The sequence below is a fragment of the Lipotes vexillifer genome, unplaced genomic scaffold (assembly GCF_000442215.2).
Source record: "Lipotes vexillifer unplaced genomic scaffold, Lipotes_vexillifer_v1.1 scaffold49, whole genome shotgun sequence".
Taxonomy (NCBI): Eukaryota; Metazoa; Chordata; class Mammalia; order Artiodactyla; family Lipotidae; genus Lipotes; species Lipotes vexillifer.
The window spans coordinates 1,070,971-1,089,933 of NW_006790551.1; the positions used below are offsets into that span (position 1 = coordinate 1,070,971).

The 18,963-nt window shown below is 35.7% G+C and overlaps 1 non-coding gene across 1 annotated transcript; it reads right to left on the minus strand.

Annotated features, from left to right (window-relative positions):
* Positions 1–17,773: 17,773 nt before the first annotated feature.
* Positions 17,774–17,846, minus strand: TRNAG-CCC (transfer RNA glycine (anticodon CCC)). Its single transcript has one exon. It is a non-coding gene; the product is annotated as a tRNA-Gly (tRNA).
* Between the last annotated feature and the right edge of the window lie 1,117 nt (positions 17,847–18,963).

The window sequence follows — 18,963 nt, forward strand, 5'->3', positions numbered from 1 at the left end:
GCCATGTGTAACTTAGAATACACTTAAAATCCCCAGTATAGGGAATTCCCTTGCTGTCCAGTGGTTAGGACTCCGTGCTTCTACTGCAGGGGGCATAGGATCCATCTCTGGTCAGGGAACTAAGAGCCCCCCACAAAAAAAGAAAACAAAAAAAACCCTGAAACTCCAGTATATTAATAGTAAGTCTAAGAAAAAGTTAGCATGAAAATTTTAAAAAGCTTAACTAATGTACGACCACTTGACTCTGAATTACATAGTTTAAGGTAAGAAATTTTTTTAGCTCACAACCACCTAGTTATTTGGTTTAATGGTTTGCTCCTTTATTCTAAAAACTAATAGTAAAGGATAAGGGTATATGTTATATTCACAAAAGAATAATGTGAAACTTATCTCCTTCATTTCTTTTAGACTATAATGTATATATCAAGGTGATTTAGAAAATGACTGTTTTCACATAAGTCACTGGAGTATTTGCTTGCTTTCTATGTATTACTTTGTATTTCCTCTCCCCAAATCTGTTCATTGTACAAAATATTTTCATTGAAAATCAAGAAATTAAAATGATTTCAGATCATTACATAAATCTGGAATGAATGAAACCATCAGACCTAATTGCTCCTAGAGCCTAAATTGATGTGAGGTATGCATTTCTTATTTATTTTTCGATGAAAGTTAGAAGATTAATCCAATACTCCTAAAAATGCAGAGTCCTAAAATCTTATTAATATTTTCTTGTAAGTGGAGGGATTTTGTCTTTCATTGATGTGGTGAAATTATCTTAATACACTCACTAATTTGCAGTTAAATTTTTAAAAACTTTGATTTTAATTTGTTTCTTAGGCTATCTATTAAGACTTTCTTATGGAAGACTTTCTTAAGGAATATTATGTTATTTTCTTCAATAAAACTTCTAAATCCACAGTTTGAATCTAAAGCAATTGAGATTATTCCTTCCAATTAGTCCTTGGAAGAAATCAAACCAACAGTTATACTTTTTCTTTGTTTTATTCTAGGCATGTCTTAGAATTTTGTGATGATAATAACAAAGACAAATATTTATTGAGTGGTTGACATTGTCAACCACTGTTTCTGAGACTTTACAGATATTACCTCACTTAATCTGACTCAATTCTGTGAAGTGATAATATTATTCCTGTTTCGTAAAGGAACCAATCGAGACTTCAAAAAGTGATGTAACTTGGCCAAACATATGTCATGAGAAAGCTGTCGAAGTGGTATTTAAAACTATGTCTGTTTTAAACTATAATCCTTATCCCATATTGGTAAAAGAAAAGAATACTTGTTTTTTTCATTAATTTTTTCAGTGAAATTTATTTAACTGTTAAACTGTACTTTTTATGTATGTCTTTGAAATTATAAGCAACTCATCTTCATGATGGTGTCTGAAAATACAACCTAAATATAATTTTAAAATATTATAGAGAAAATGTTAATTCCAAGATAGAGTTAAGATTATTTAGTAATATAAACTTTTCTGCTTCTCTCAGATCCACAATTTCAGTGTCATTTGTCAGAAATATTCAGCATCTAAGGTGTTTGTCCTATGTGCTTGTAAAGAGACTACTGAGATAAAAGGAGAATTTTCATTGCTGAGAGGGCTGAACAAGTGTCAAGCTGGTCATTTTTCAGCTTACAGGCCGATTAGTTACAACAGTTCAACTAGAAAGTCATTGCCCAGGGCAGTGTTTAAAGTGGTAGATTCTATGATATAAACTGGCAGAGGAACATTAAAGCAAGTGGGAGAAGAGGGTCCTTTTGGGGAAGAACGTGGTAGAAAACATGAAAAACAAAATGCACTTTGAGACTCTCTGGGACTTGATGGGAAGGCCACCCACACAAGTCACCTCCTATTGTAGCTGCACAAAAGAGGGCCCCCTCCTTGTACATTTGCATCTATTTCATGTTCCTTTTTTTTTGGAGTAATGTGATTTAGCACTGGTGTCTGCTGGATAAAAAGAGTCTGATTAATGTGTGGCACTTCATGTTATAGCATATACACCCCTGTAAGTGATGGAAGACCCCCACATAATTGGACTGAAATGGAATAAAATGATGAAAAACTTAGCATAGCCTTTGTCTTTATATGCTACAGTGGGGACAGTCAAGAGGTCAGGATATTCGGAAATGATGAGGGGCATTTTATAGTCTCTGCTGGTAAAAATTTGTTTAACACAATCCCATGATTAAAAGGAATGTGCATCCTGCTTTTGCACCAAGGTACAAGAGAGGGAATAATAAATTGGTGCCATTGACAAGATGTCATTTGTTATCTGCTTTAAAATGTCAGGTCATGTCATTGTGGTGAAATATTTTCTCTCTTGATGTATGTCTTACAAAGCATGTTCAATGTTTGGCACTATTCTATTTCAATAAAAGAAAACAGCTTTTAATCTGGAAAGCACTGTCACCAGGAGGAAAAGAAGGTCATTCGAGACTCTTATTTGGCCATTTCTCCACAACCCTCCATTAGCACTATATTTCAGTAACCCAGTTGGTCCAAATTCTTTCTTTAATTTATCTTTTGAGGAGTGTAATTATCCATCTGCTCTCTTGGCCAAAGGCAGGGAGAAAAGGGGATTTTAGATATTGCAAGGTTATGAAAAGACCAAAACCTGGTAACTGCATTTTTTTATGTGTTTTACGTGATTATTAGATTCTTCATAACCCTTTCTCTCTAAAAGTCTCAGGATACAAACATAGAAAACAAAGTTCTCCTAGATTATATCAATTAAAAGTAAGTGAAGAAGATTTTAAAAGCCAAAAAAAGGAGAAAAAATACAAAAGTTACATATTTGCAGGTTATGATACTGTTACACGGATATATAACTTAAATTACTATGAATGTGAATTTTGTAAAATACAAGATATTAAAGACTCAGTTAAGTTGTTTTCCATTTTTCACTTGTCCACATTTTCAATGTAAACTCATTATAGTGACGTTGGACAGAATGTGTTTGTCTTGCACTACACCAAGCTGGTTTCTTGAATTATGGAACCATGTTTCCATTGAGCTGGAAGAGCAGAATCTGTTTTGGATGGTAGTGGTGCAGAAGGAAATATCATGTCCTGGGACACATGCAAGTCCCTGGGATGGGCCACCAAGTGAGGGTGCTTGGCTTGGCGCAGGAAAGAAGAGCGGGAGGAAGTAGAGTGAAAACGAGTTTATTTATGAAGGTATACATTCCATACACAGAATGTGGTCTGTCTCAGAAGGCAAGAGTGGCCCGGGGTATGGGGCTGTTCGTTTTTATGGGCTGGGTAATTTCATATGCTAATAAGTGGGAGGAATATTCTTGCTGTTCCAGGAGAAAGGGTGGGGATTTCTAGGAGTTGGGCCACTGCCCACTTCTTGGCCTTTTGTGGTCAACCCTGGAACTGTCATGGCACTAGGGGGAATGATTTTTTAGTATTCTCGTGAAGGTATAATGAGCTAAAGGTCAATGACCAGACATTGCTCAAAGTCATTTTGGTTTTAGCTGGTTCCACCTGGTTTTTGTCATATCTGTTTTTCTCAATGGCTGTGCCCACCTCCTCATTCTTTTAACAATTGTGCACTGCCCCCTTCCTTCCTGTCTCAGTAGGAAATAAATTACCCAACAAGTCAGTAAGTGAGAAAGTATCCTCTGTCTTGTTAGACATACCTTAGCTCAATATTTTACACAATATTTTGCACAAAACTCAAAATTGCAAGTGTCCAACTACAAAACCAGGTAAAATGAGAAAGAACAAAAATAGCTCTGACCAGTGTCATGGAAGTCACTATAGTTGTGCTAAGAATAATAGGATGTTTTAAGAATAATATTTTGCATACAACTCAGTATGAACATTTGCCTTAAGGGTACCATGAGGGATAGCTCAGAGGTTTAGTGAAGATTGTTATGAAGAGATCAAAAGGTGGGCTTACAGACACCCAAACCTCACTTCAGAAGAGGTGACAACTCGTTCTTGTTGTTGCTTTCATTTTTTAAAAAAAGGCATTGGTCTGCTATTAAAAGTAGTTTGGAAATTGAAATCTCATTACCAGAACTCAACGATGCAAATCAGTGTTGCAAATTCAAATGTTCACAGTAGCCAAGCCCATCATTCTCTGAACCAGACAGTGGGAGTGCTCTGTCTGAATGGAGCTTCTCTGCTGCAGCTCACTCTTTCCAAATCTCAGTTTTCAATAGTAGAATAATAGTTTAAAATATCTCATTTTATTCATGTGAAATCTTCTGTGTATTTAAAATATATTTTAAAAAATCATGCAGGCCAAACTAAAATTGCCTGTGAGTAGTATGTGACCGCCTTCCAGTTGCTGTAAATTAATTACTTTTCAAATTACTGAGGCGTGTTTGTTCAGAACTTTGTAGCAAATAAATTACATAGAATGGATTTGCATTATTATTTGCATCATAATTTGCGTTAATATTATCTTATTATAAACTTGAAGAAATTGAAGAGGATATTACAGGTGAACAAAAAATCCATTGAACTTTTACAAACCTCTAGTCATATTCAGGAACCCAAAGAGAAAAAGGCAAATTATTCGCCTCAGAAATACCATCTTCCATGAGCTTGGCAACTGGTGGAAAGGGCAGCATAAGCAAATAAACTAAAGGATAAGAACTTTCATGAAAGACGACTGATCTTTAAAGACTTCTATAAAGAACTTTCATGAAAGACGACTGATCTTTAAAGACTTCTATACACACGAAGAAAATCTTCCGTATGAAAATCTAACTCCCTCAGAGATTGCATTTAAATGAATTTCCTATGATGGTGGCAGCTGCTCCTTCCGTTATACTTAAAAATATCAAGTCTCTATGTTCCTTTTATTTAAAATGTCTGCATAGCTAACTAATTTAGGTGAAGATAAAACTTTGCTGCATCCATGCATTAATTCTTTAAACTTGTTAGTGCTTTTAGTGCATAAGAACTGAGCATATCTATATTTTTAAAACATCTTTATTGGAGTATAATTGCTTTACATTGTTGTGTTAGTTTCTGCGATATAACAAAGTGAATCTGCTGTACATATACATATATCCCCATATCCCCTCCCTCTTGCATCTCCCTCCCACCCTCCTATCCCACCCCTCTAGGTCATCACAAAGCACCCAGCTGATCTCCCTGTGCTATGCAGCTGCTTCCCACTAGCTATCTATTTTACATTTGGTAATGTATATATGTAAATGCCACTCTCTCACTTCGTCCCGTGACCCTTCCCCCTCCCTGTGTCCTCAAGTCCATTCTCTATGTCTGTGTCTGTGTCTTTATTCCTGTCCTGCCCCTAGGTTCTTCAGAACCATTTTTTTTTTTTTGATTCCATATATATGTGTTAGCATACGGTATTTGTTTTTCTCTTTCTGACTTCATTCTGTATGACAGACCCTAGGTCCATCCACCTCACTACAAATAACTCAATTTCATTTATTTTTATGGTTGAGTAATATTCCATTGTATATATATGCCACATCTTCTTTATCCATTCATCTCTCGATGGACACTTAGGTTGCTTCCGTGTCCTGGCTATTGTAAATAGTGCTGCAATGAACATTGTCGTACATGGCTCTTTTTGAATTTTTAAGAGAAGAAAAATTTTCTAAAGATATGTAAACCTTAAAGGAGCTGGACTTTGAAAATTTAAGGTGGAATGCTCAAATGTTCTTTAATATATCTCTAAGGTAATTTAATAAAAATAATGTTTTCTCCAGATTCCACAGAAAAACAAAAAGGCAACAGTGTACCCTATAGAGAAGGGATGAAATTTGCACAAAAGACACCTAATGTGGCAGAATGATTTATTGAAACTTTAACTTGGATTTTGCTTGGATTGCTGTAAATGCTTTCCCTTCCTGATTCCAAGAAGATGGTCAATATTGTGTTTTCTTCACTCGGAGGCTGCAGAGTAGTCAGGTCCAAAGGAGATGTTCCTAGGCATAGGAAGCTAAGTGCTTTCCTAGGTTTTGTTTGTAAGAGTTATGGAATTCTGTGGAATTATCCCAGAAGGGAAAGAATGAAAAAAACAAAAGTTACTAAATGAAGAACTGTCGGCAGAAACTTTCTTCCAAAACTGTAAAAGGAATAAGGATATTATGAGTATCATAGCATCCTGGAAGTGGCAGGATCTCAGTGGAGAATGTCTATGCAATGCACTTAGAGAGACTGGACACTTGAAGCCCAACACCACCACCTTGCAGGCCAACAGTGGTTTAGCTTGGTATCTGCATTAGTAAGACTAAGCTGGTTTAGACCTGAGCACATCAACTATGACCAGTGTAGACTGAAACCAGAGGGCCCTTCTCCGACATGTTCTATAACCCATAATAACCTATGGAACTTTGTTCAGTTGTCTACACTTATATCTTTATATTCTCCTCTAAATAGTCCTTGGTAAACTGCAGTTAGTCTCCTGACTTCAACTTCTCATTACCACCGCTTTAGCCAAGGTGGCCAACAAGCTCTCTATTGCTAAAACCAGAGGACATTTTTTAAGGAATTTAATTGCTACTTTTGACATGGTCTATAGTTCCTTTCTTCTTGAAATGTTCTCTTCCATTACATTCTGTGATTGGTTTTTTGTGTGTATGTGTATGTGTTTTTCTCTTATCTGTGGATAATCCTTTATAGGCTCCTTTTGGGGCTTTCCTCCCTCTACCCGTTTTGTAAAAGCCCTTCTTCCTTCCTCATATTAACTCTCCTTTGCACTGTTAACTTTTCACTCCACATGTTGTCCTGGGTGATCCTATAGTTTCAAACTCACCTCTTTTTTATTCACTAATCATCTCAGTTTAAACATTACTTTCTCCAATAAATTATTTTTGACTCTCTAAGTTTAGATTATTTGTCCTTCTGTGTGATCTTTTAGAGCTCAACTTTATTATATCATGTGTCAGATATGTCTCTGGACTATGACCGTCTTAATACAAAAGCTAATCTTGTTCACTATTGCATCCTCAAGGAGTCTCACAGTATCAGATATGTAATAGCCACTCAATAATCATTTACTGATCTTTACAAAAATAAAATTGATTAAAATAGTGGGACATCCTCAGTATCTCTCTGTCCTCATTCCATGTGTCATAGAGAAATAATATCTTCTAATAAAAAGAAGAAAAAAATTCTCCTTAGATCCCAAAAACTCAAATTCCTTGCACTCCTCTTTTTTCCTATAACTGAAGTCATTTAATTCAGTCATTCCTCCAGTGTCTAAGATAAACCCTCAGCTTAAACTGGAGATGAAGTGGTAAAGCAATTGTAGAAAAGCAGAAGTGCAAGAACAAAAGAATCTAAATTGTACTAACTTTGCTCTCTGCTTTGATATCAAATTGTTCTTATAGCTGTATTAACTTTGCCCTTTTGTTTCAATTTTTTAAAACTTGGCTTCTGCCTAACTCATTCCTGAATCTGTGTCTTAGCAAAGACTTAGTGGCCCAGTCTCTATGGAATTGTCCCTGTCTTATTCTTGACAGCCTTTCTTCCATAGATTGGAGTCTGCTTATATTTCACATCCTTGGGGAAATGTTCCATAATTATGTTGACTAGGTTATATTTTCTTGCCATATGGTCTCATAGCGCAGTATGGCACTTACTCTTGATAAGTATATATTATACTTATATAAGCATAAGTATATACCAATTCTATAATTATATATGTAAAATTAATATTTGTTTATCTCCCTCACTAAACTGTTTGCTCTGTGAAGACAAACATCATGTCTACCTTGTTCAAAACTCTTATTTTGTGTCACTAGCACAGGATCTGGCACATAACAGATATTCAGTAGCATATAAGTAGTGAAATAATGAAGCCATCCCTTTGGCCGGGGCATATTTCCCCCCAGCACAATTCCTGAAGTCTAGCTGTCCCTCTTCCTCTAGGTCTTTGCCTATGGATGCTCCACTTACCTACTGTTACTTTGGACTAACGCACTGGCACTCACTGCTGGTCTGTAACAGTCTTTTGGTGCCATACCTCTGTGTGTGGCTTTTCTCTCAGCACCTAAAATTTAATCCTTTTCTCTACAATAATCATCTAATCCCAGATCTCAGATCCCCTAAGATTGCCTTACTCAGCCACAGTTACCCAAATCCCATCTAATTTTGCTTAAATTGAGACAAATTGCTTTTGTAGCTCAAAATATACTGGATATGGTTTGACCAAAAGTGATGCTACTCTCAAGTTCATATTTGACATTCCTGCACATCAAGAAATGTCATGATGAGGCAAACTAGGTGACTGTACTTTAAGTAAGATTTCCATGTAGAAAGCCAGTTTTAAATGTCCCCTTCCATTAACACAAGATAATAATAAACATGCTAAAGTCTGCAGAGTGGATGAATTGACAGAAAACATGGATATAGAGTTCCAGAAAGACAGAGGAATTCTGCATTCTGTGTACAAGTAAATTTATCCTTCAGAAATCAATTGTTAAAGGCTGATATTTAACAGTGGTAAACTTTGAAAAGTAAGAAAGACTAAGCATGAGTGATGATACAGTCCATAATCTACACAGTTCATTTTAGGTTTACAGTCATGTTTTGGCAACTAAGATTGACGTTAACTGGAAACTGTTCCTTTGTATAAGAAGCTATTAACTTACCACTTCTTCCATCATTTGTGTCTCTGCATCAAGGCTGTACTCTCTTTAATCTCTAGTAGAAATTTACCTGCATGGAATATAAAGACATGCAATTATCAATTGCAAATTTATGTTTCTTTGAACTATGGATTACATAAAATGTAGCTGTTTATTTTGTAAGCTTAGGCTTAATACAATTACTAATTTTCTAGAATTTAAACAGTTTGTCTGGGTACTTAGTGGTATAAAGACTTATCACAGAATCTTCTCTTGACAAAAGGGATCTTCACTTTTAAAGAGAGGATTGCTTCTGTAGCCTTTTGAAATAATGCCCTCAAAGAGATTTGTGACATTTAAAATAGCTTAAATAAATACAAATAAAGTAATCACATGGATTTTTTCATCGTCTCAGAAAGATTTGCCATGTTGGCTTCTTTCGTAAGTACCTAAACAATTCATTATTTACTTTATCTCCTTCGAGGTATGTTGACATTTGCATTCTAATGTTTCCGAAGGTTTCCATGCACACACAGAGACATTTCTAGATAAAAAATATCTTTTCATAAGTATATCATTATACCATTGAGACTTGCCTCAACACACCTCATTTCATCTACATACCTGTAGGTTGGTATACCAAATAAGTGTTTCTGACCACTCAAACGTGATGTATAAATGAGATTTTTGTGATCACAACCAAAGTATATATGTCATGATGAGCTCACTGCTTAAGGGATCTTATACTGAATGTGTTGATTAAGAAAAGGACAGCTAAACAAATGGCAACTTTGTTATTAAACACAGGCCATATTTTCATCTATTATTTTTCTGTGATAGGAAACAACTTTCAATAGATAAAATAAAAATAATAATAACTATATTATTAAATAAATAGTTAAACTATTTATTTATTTATTTGCTCAAAGTACCTGCTGCATATTTGGTGGAGTCATTATGGAGATTCTAATGATGATGTGATATGTGGTCATCATTAAGTAGCTTAAGTTACAGTAAGACAAATAACTGTTACCAAACTCGGGATCGGCTGCTTACTGCTCGAAAGCCAATACTTAAGAGACGAGTTGTTCAGAAAGGAAAGTTTGCTTTATTCAAGAGGCCAGCAACCTGGGGAGAAGGCTGATTCATGTCTAAGAACCAAGTCTCAAGATTCTGCTTGACCCTGAATGTTTCTAAAGGGAGAAAAGGGAAGTTAATTGCAGTTAATTATTTGGGGAAGAGGTCAGAGTCTTCCTTATCTTCCACTGTGTACAGACTTTCTTCTGATTGGTTGGTGATGAGGTAACAGGGCAGTTCTCCAGGACTTTTGTGCTCAACCTGAAGTTACCATCCTCCACCTGAGTAGGGGCCTTAGTTCCTGCAGAAGAACTCAGAGATATAGCGCTATGTATATTCCTTGAGAAGGAACCAGGACCCTGCTTTACGGCTGCACTATTGTTTCTTGACTTGCTCCTCTTTTGTTTTTGCATTCTTTCCCTTCCCTGATTAGCAACTTTTTGAATCTGTCCTTTGGAACTCAGGAAGGTCTTAGGAGGCTGAATTAAGGCTATTTTCTACAGAAAAGAAATGGGGGATGCAGAAAGTATTTGTACCTTGGAGGACTCCACAGGGTCCTGCTTGGTTTCATATTCATATAAAATAACTTAATTTAGTCATTTTAACTAAAGATAAAAATTGGAAGCAGATTATAGAGGAGATTAATTTCAGTTGGAGACTACATCATAGAAAACAGCCTTGGAAGATGTAATGAAGGGAAGGCCATTTTACAGTAATAAATAATATATACCATTTATTAGTAATAATAATAGATATAGTAATAGATAATAGATACCATTTATTTTACACATTATTTTTAAGTAGTGTGTAATATTATCATGTTTGTGTCTGGCAAAAATTCTACAAATTTAATATTGCTTTTCTCATATTATACATGAAAAGTCTTGTCTTAAAGAGTTAAGATCCTTGACCAAAGCCCAGATTATCTTGCTGCCAACAAGGTCAGAGACAAAGTTTGAATCCAGGTGTATCTGATTCCAAAGTCTGAATTCTAAATTACTCCTCTATTTTTTACCTCTTCTGAGGAGAGATGCTGACTGCCAAAATAATTGGGGAGGTATAGTGAATACCTGAGAAAACAAGTGGGTGGGGTAGGACAATAGTGATTGAGATGCATGTGAACATGTGCATCTGTGTAGACACATAAATGAAAAAGAGCAACTCAGAACAAAGTCAAAACACTTCATCATGTTTCCTATGCCCCTTGTTGATCTGATCCAGGCCCATTTCTCTGACCCCATTTCCTACTGTCCTCTCTGTCATCTATGATGATACGTTCATTTTTGGAAAGTGAAACATCTTCCTACCTTTGGCCTATAACACTAACTCTTTTCTCTCCTTTCTTTTGTTGGAGAAGAAGAAATTTTCCTTTACTCTTCTAGGTTCTTCTAGCTGGTCTAAGAATTAAATCGACATGAAACAGATTGACAAGAGAAAATCAAATGTTTAATAAAATGTATACATGTATATTAATAACATTAATAACATTAAATGTTTAATAACATGGGAAAGGCCCAGGAAAACTGAGTAACTGGCAAAATGGCCAAAGCCCTCGCCTTAAATACCATCCTCAGCTAAAGACAAGAGGATGTTGAAGGTGGAGTTAGTTATGGGAGGCTACCAGGAAAACCACAGTAAATGAGTATAAGATTGAGATGCAAATTTAAGTCATTGCCTTCTCCATTGATAAGATTTCTAGATATTTGGTCATCCACCTCATCTTGGTACAGTGAGGAAGACATCCTTACAAATGAAGATTTCCCTTACAAATGTAATTGTTTCTTACAAAAAGATAACTCCTTGGTTTTCAGAATCTTTCCCATATCTGCTGTTTCTTAGAAAGTAACCTGCTTAAAATAATTGATATGCCAGAGACATAATTTTGGGTGGCAAAATCTGGTCCCCTACACTTCCAAATCTTAGCTGTTTTCTTCTTATCATTTACATATGACCTTCTCAAAGACACATTTTATTTAGAGTTTCTCAATCAAAAGAAGATTTATCTCTCTCATAAAAACACTGTTCCCACCCATTCCTCTAGCTATGATATTCCCATCTTTTCCATAGCATTCAGCCATAGTTTACTGTACCTAGAGACTCAAAGTTCAGAGGGGTGGAGTAAAGATTGCAGAGTAGGAGAATGTGAAATTTGTGTCTCATCACAGGCTGGGGGTCAGGCCTGAGCCCTTGTGGTGGGAGTGCCAAGTCCAAGCCGCTGGATAAACAGAGAATGTCGGCCCCAGGGAATATTAACCAGGCCCCAGGGAATATTAACCAGTGTGAGCTCTCCTGGAGATCGGCACCAAGACCTAGCTCCACCCAATGGCCTGCAAACTCCAGTGCTGGACACCTCAGGCCAAACAACTAGCAAGACAGGAACACAGCCCCACCCATGAACAAAAATGAGATGACAGAGAAATATGGTACAGATGAAGGAGCAAGGTAAAAACCTATAAGACCAAATAAATGAAGAAAAAACAGGCAACCTACCTGAAAAAGAATTTGGAGTAATGACAGTAAAGATGATTCAAAATGTTAGAAATAGAATGGAGGCATGGATTGAGAAAATACAAGAAATGCTTAACAATGGCATAGAGTAACTAAGGAACAAGCAAACAGAGATGAACACACAAAAACTGAAATGAAAAATACACTAGAAGGAATCAATAGCAGAATAACTGAGGCAGAAGAAAGAATAAGTGAGCTGGAAGATAGAATGGTGGAAATAACTGCCAGGAGCAGAAAGAAGAAAAAAAAAAAGGAAAAGAAATGAGGACAGTCTCAGTGACCTCTGGGACAACATTAAATGCACCAACATTCGAATTATAGGGGTCCCAGAAGAACAGAAAGAGAAAGGGTCTGAGAACATATTTGAAGAGATTATAATCAAAAACTACCCTAACATGGGAAAGGAAATAGCCACCCAAGTCCAAGAAGTGCAGAGAGTCCCATACAGGATAAACCCAAGGAGAAACGTGCCAAGACACATATTAATCAAATTAACAAAAATTAAATACAAAGAAAAAATGTTAAAAGCAGCAATGGAAAAGCAACAAATAACATAAAAGGGAATCCCCATAAGGTTAACAGCTGATCTTTCAGCAGAAACTCTGCAAACCAGAAGGGAGTGGCAGGGCATATTTAAAATGATGAAAGGCAAAAAACTACAACAAAGATTACTCTATCCAGCAAGGATCTCATTCAGATTTGATGGAGAAATTAAAACCTTTACAGACAAGCAAAAGTTAAGAGAATTCAGCACCACCAAAGCAGCTTTACAACAAATTCTAAAGGAACTTCTCTAGGCAGGAAACACAAGAGAAGGAAAAGAACTGCAATAAAAAATCCAAAACAATTAAGAAAATAGTAACAGGAACATACATGTCAATAATCACCTTAAGTGTAAATAGATTAAATGCTCCAACCAAAAGACACAGATTGGCTGAATGGGTACAAAAAAAAGACCTCCATATATGCTTTCTACAAGAGACCCACTTCAGACCTAGGCACACATACAGACTGAAAGTGAGGAGATGGAAAAAGATATTCCATGCAAATGTAAATCAAAAGAAAGCTGGGGTAGTAATTCTCATATCAGTCAAAATAGACTTTAAAATAAAGACTGTTACAAGAGACAAGGAAGGACACTACATAATGATCAAGGGATGAATGCCAGAAGAAGCTATAACAATTGTAAATATTTAAGCACCCAACATAGGAGCACCTCAGTACATAAGACAAATGCTAACAGCCATAAAAGGGGAAATCGACAGTAACACAGTAATAGTGGGGGACTTTTAACACCCACGTACACCAATGGACAGATCATCCACACAGAAAATTAATAAGGAAACACAAGCTTTAAATGACACATTAGACCAGATAGACTTAATTGATATTCATTGGACATTCCATCTGAAAGTGGCAGAATACACTTTCTTCTCAAGTGCACATGGAACATTCTTCAGGATAGATCACATCTTGGGTCACAAATCAAGCCTTGGTAAATTTAAGAAAATTGAAATTGTATCACGCATCTTCGCTGACCACTCCATGAGATTAGAAATCAATTACAGGAACAAAACTAAAAAAGAGGAACACATGGAGGCTAAAAAATACACTACCAAATAACCAAGAGATCACTGAAGAACTCAAAGAGGAAATTTAAAAAATACATAGAAACAAATGACAACAAAAACACAATGACCAAATACCTATGGGATGCAGCAAAAGCAGTTCTAAAGAGGGAAGTCTATAGCCATACAGTCCTATCTCAAGAAACAAGAAACATCTCAAATAAACAGCCTAATGTTACACCTAAAGCAATTAGAGAAAGAAGAACAAACAAACTGCAAAGTTAACAGAAGGAAAGAAACCATAAAGATCAGATCAGAAATAAATGAAAATGAAAGGAAGGAAACAATAGCAAAGATCATTAAAACTAAAAGCTGGTTCTTTGAGAAGATAACCAAAATTGATAAACCATTAGCCAGACTCATCAAGAAGAAAAGGGAGAGCATTCAAATCGATAAAATTAGAAATGAAAAAGGAGAAATTACAACTGACACTGAAGAAATACAAAAGATCATAAGAGACTACTACAAGCAACTATATACCAATAAGATGGACAACCTGGAGGAAATGGACAAACTCTTAGAAAGGTACAACCTTCCAACACTGAACCAGGAAGAAACAGAAAATATGAACAGACCAATCACAAGTAATGAAATTGAAACTGTAATTAAAAATTTTCCAACAAACAAAAGTCCAGGGCCAAATAGATTCACAGGCGAATTCTATCAAACATTTAGAGAAGAGCTAACACCTGTCTTTCTTAAACTCTTCCAAAAAATTGCAGATGAAGGAACACTCTGAAGCTCATTCTATGAGGCCACCATCACCCTGATAGCAAAACCAAACAAAAATATTACAAAAAAAGAAAATTACACACCAATATCACTGATGAACATAGATGCAAAAATCCTCAACAAAATACTAGCAAACAGAATACAACAACCTATTAAAAGGATAATACACCATGATCAAGTGGGATTTATCCAAAGGATGGAAGAATCCTTCAATATACATGAATCAAACAATGTGATACACCATATTAACAAACTGAAGAATAAAAACCATATGATCATCTCAATAGATGCAGGAAAAGCTTCTGGCAAAATTCAACACCGATTTATGATAAAAAACTCTCCAGAAAGTGGGCATAGAGGGAATCTACCTCAACATAACAAAGGCCATAGACAACAAACCCACAGCAACTATTATTCTCAGTGGTGGAAAACTGAAAGCATTTGCTCTAAGATCAGGAATAAGACAATGATGTTTACTGTCACCACTATTATTCAGCATAGTTTTGGAATTCCTAGCCATAGCAATCACAGCAGAAAAGAAATAAAAGAAATCCAAATTGGAAAAGAAGAAGTACAACTGTCATTGTTTGCAGAAGACATGATACTATACATAGAAAATCCTAAAGATGCTACCAGAAAACTACTGGTGCTAATCAGTGAATGTGGTAAGTTGCAGGATACAAAATTAATGCACAGAAATCTCTTGATTCCTATCAAGGAAAGATCAGAAAGAGAAATTAAGGAAACAATCCCACTTACCATTGCAACAAAAAGAGTAAATTACCTAGGAATTAACTTACCAAAGGAGGCAAAAGACCTGTACTCAGAAAACTATAAGATACTGATGAAAGAAATCAAAAGACTACACAAACAGTTGGAGAGACATACCATGTTCTTGGATTGGAAGAATCAATATTGTGAAAATGACTTTACTACCCAAAGCAATCTACAGATTCAATGCAATACCTGTCATATCACCAAGGGCATTTTTCACAGAACTAGAACAAAAAATTTTACAATTCGTGTGGAAACACAAAAGACCCTAAATACGCAAAGCAATCTTGTGAAAGAAAAACAGAGCTGGAGAAATCAGGTTCCCTGACTTCAGACTATACTACAAAACTACAGTAATCAAGACAGTATGGTACTGGCACAAAAACAGAAATATAGATCAATGGAATAGGATAGAGATCCCAGAGATACACCCACACACCTGTGGTCACCTAATCTATAACAAAGGAGGCAAGAATATACAATGGAGAAAAGACAGCACTTCAATAAGTGGTGCTGGGAAAACTGGACAGCTACATGTAAAAGAATGAAATTAGAACACTCCCTAACACCACACACAAAAATGAACTCCAAATGGATTAAAGACCTAAACGTAAGGCCAGACACTATCAAACTCTTAGAGGAAAACATAGGCAGAACACTCTATGACATAAATCACAGCAAGATCCTTTTTGACTCACCTCCTAGAGAAATGGAAATAAAAACAAACAAATGGGACCTAATGAAAGTTAAAAGCTTTTGCACAGCAAAGGAAACCATAAACAAGACGAAAAGACAACCCTCGAAATGGGAGAAAATATTTGCAAATGAAGCAATGGACAAAGGATTCATCTCCAAAATATACAAGCAGCTTACACAGCTCAATATCAAAAAAACAAGCAACTCAATCCAAAGATGGACAGAAGATCTAAATGGATATTTCTCCAAAGAAGATATACAGATTACCAACAAACACATGAAAGGGTGCTCAACATAGCTAATCATTAGAGAAATGCAAATCAAACTACAGTGAGATACCGCCTCACTCCAGTCAGAATGTCCATCATCAAAAACTCTACAATAAATCCTGGAGAGGGTGTGAGAAATCAATAAATCCTGGAGAGGGTGTGGAGAAAAGGGAACCCTCTTGCACTGTTGGTGGGAATGTAAATTGGTACAGCTGCTATGGAGAACTGTATGGAGGTTCATCAAAAAACTAAAAATAGAACTACCATATGACCCAGCAATCCCACTCCTGGGCATATACCCAGAGAAAACCATAACTCCAAATGGTATGTGAATTCCAATGTTCATTGCACCACTATTTACAATAGCCAGGACATGAAAACAACCAAAATGTGCATCAACAGAAGAATGGATAAAGATGATGGGGTAAATATATACACTGGAATAATCCTCAGCCATAAAAAGGAATGAAACTGTGCCATTTTCAGAGATGTGGATGGACCTAGAGTCTGTCATACAGAGTGAAGTAAGTCAAAAAGAGAAAAACAAATATAGCGTATTAACACATGTATGTGGAATTTAGAAAACCAGTACAGATGAGCCTATTTGCAAAGCAGAAATGGAGACACAGACATAGAGAACAAACATATGGACACCAAATGGTGTGGTGGTATGGATCGGGATTGATGTACGTACACTACTATGTATGAAGTAGATGGCTGGTGAGTGCCTACTGTATAGCACAGGGGAAAAAAAAAGAAGGTGTGATCTGTTTGTAGGACATATATTAAGTTAACCTTAAAAATGCATTCCAGTATGCATCAGGTGCAGACAAATACTGTTTGATTCCACTTATACGAGGTACCTAGAATAGTCAAATTTATAGAGTCAAAAAGTACAGTGGTAGATGCCAAGTGGCGGGGAGGGGGATGGAGTGGGGACGAGGAATGGGGAGTTAGTGTTTAGAGGGTCAGAGTTTCAGTTTGGGAAGGTGAAAAATTCAGGTGATGGATGATGGTGAGAGTTGCACAACAATGTGAATGTACTTAATGTCACTGAACTGTACAGTTAAATATGGTTAAATAGTGTGTTTTATATTATGTGACTTTTACCACAAAAATTTTTATGAAAAGAAGCTCGAAGTGCACTTCCTTTGTCTTTTTCTTTGTTAAACTGTTGTACAAACTCAAACTGTAACCACTCCTTTGAATTACTCATTACTTAGTGCTCCTTTGTTTAGTGTGATGCACAGGTTAATAAACTTTTGTTTTTCTCTTATTAATCTGTCATTTATTAATTTACAAAGCCTCAATCAGAACCCACAAAGGGTAGAGGAAAAAGATTATTTTTACTCCCCTACAGTAATCACCTCATTTTTTTGTTTTTGTTTATTTTGTTTTTTGTTTTTGTTTTTTTAATATTTTTTTTGGCTGCCCCAGGTCTTAGTTGCAGCACGCAGGATCTTTAGTTGCAGCTTGCAAACTCTTTGTTGTAGCATGTGGGATCTAGTTCCCTGACCAGGGGTCGAACCCGGGCCCCCTGCATTGGGAGTGCAGAGTCTTAGCCACTGGACTACCAGGGAAGTCCCACTTTTTCTTTTTTAATATTTATTTTAGCAGTAATCATCTCAATTTAAGTACTATTTGAATAAATATATTTAAATAGAGTAGGCTTTGCTTATCTAATAATTTATCTCTCTGTACACACATCTTTCTTTCAGTCTATGACCTGTCTCTTTATCTATCTATACTAAGTAATGAGTGTTTATAATTTCAACATTTATTTAAAGTACATTTTTAAATTATATTTTTGAGGTTAAAAACTTCTGAACATGGTTTATTTCTATAATTATTATTTTTAAATCTTGTGAGTAATGGGTTAAAATCCTAATGTTGTAAAACCTTAACTGCCTTCCAGAGAAATATTTAGAAAATACAAAATGACTCTTGACAGACACCAAAGTATTACTAAGTAATTATTACCTATTAATTTTTTTAATGTTAAAATCTAATTCAATATTTCTGTTTATTTTCTTCTTAGTCTTTTCTAATTTATGTTTTCATGACTTTCCTCCACATCTGAACTTTCAAATAATCAAATAATATTTGCTATATCACATGCTTTGGAGTCTTTAAATCAGAAAGCTCTATAAAAAACCCAGGCTATGCTATTTTCAGACTGTATAACTCAAGAGAAATTTCTTGAGAAATTTCCTCTTTGAATCCTTGTTTTCCTTGTTTGTATAAATGTAAATGGTAAGTAGATTAAAAATTTGCTGTAGGATTACATTAAATTGAATGAGTGGTAATATGTAAACATGCCTACCCCAGAACTTGAGCATTAGTACACCTACAAATTTTTCAGTTTTCTCAGAAAAAAAGTCAATATGGCTATAATTTTGGCAGATGTCATAGTCGATCCCACCTCATTATACATAGAGGGGTCCTCTAAATATCTAAACTTTATTTCATAAAGATGTGCACAGATTTGTAGAATAATTTGTCTTTTACTAAAAGAGACTGTGCCATTCTCTATTATTTTTTCTCTAAAATACAATTTCCCTATACAAAGTAAAAATATATATTAAAGATAAGGGATGTAGAAAGTTCATTCAACTGTTGTAAAAATCCATGATTTTGGGCTTCCCTGGTGGCGCAGTGGTTGAGAGTCCACCTGCCGATGCAGAGGACACGGGTTCG